The following is a 465-nucleotide window of genomic DNA, read 5'->3' as shown; positions in this document are numbered from 1 at the left end:
GTCTCTCACCTGTTCTCTGAGGTGTGTGGAGGGGCTGCCGGTGGGGCCGGGGGGAGGGGGCGGGGACTCGCCTTAATGATGGGGATCTTGTTCTCAGTTAATGCTACTCTTGACAGATGTCGTCTGCCAAGTCCCAGCACTGAATGAATTTAGCTTTTTCTTGTTGTTGTTTTGTTAATCCTCACCAGAGGATAGTTTTACATTGATTTTTAGAGAGAGTGGAAGGGACAGGGAGAGACAGAGAGAGACACCGATTGGTTGCCTCCTGCATGCGCCCCGTCGAGCCTGCAACCCAGCTACCCATCCTTGGCCAGAATCGAACCCCGGACCCTTCAGTCCGAGGGCCAGTGCTCTATCCACTGAGCCGAACTGGCTGGAGCGAGCTTTTTCTTATCAAAGCAAAGCCCCGTTTTCTTGTGCTGCCCGGCGCGGCTCTGGCCACCAGGCCAGCTTGGCGGGGCCGCT

The 465-nt window shown here is 56.1% G+C and overlaps 1 protein-coding gene across 1 annotated transcript in view; it reads left to right on the top strand.

Moving 5' to 3' along the window:
• Positions 1–465, top strand: part of ACOX3 (acyl-CoA oxidase 3, pristanoyl) — a 27339-nt gene that overhangs the window by 4037 nt on the left and 22837 nt on the right. The window lies entirely within an intron of this gene.

Source organism: Myotis brandtii, unplaced genomic scaffold (assembly GCF_000412655.1).
Source record: "Myotis brandtii unplaced genomic scaffold, ASM41265v1 scaffold986, whole genome shotgun sequence".
In the NCBI taxonomy this organism is placed as follows: domain Eukaryota; kingdom Metazoa; phylum Chordata; class Mammalia; order Chiroptera; family Vespertilionidae; genus Myotis; species Myotis brandtii.
Note: the sequence above shows the minus strand (reverse complement) of the source record. Positions and strands in the feature narration are given on the sequence as shown.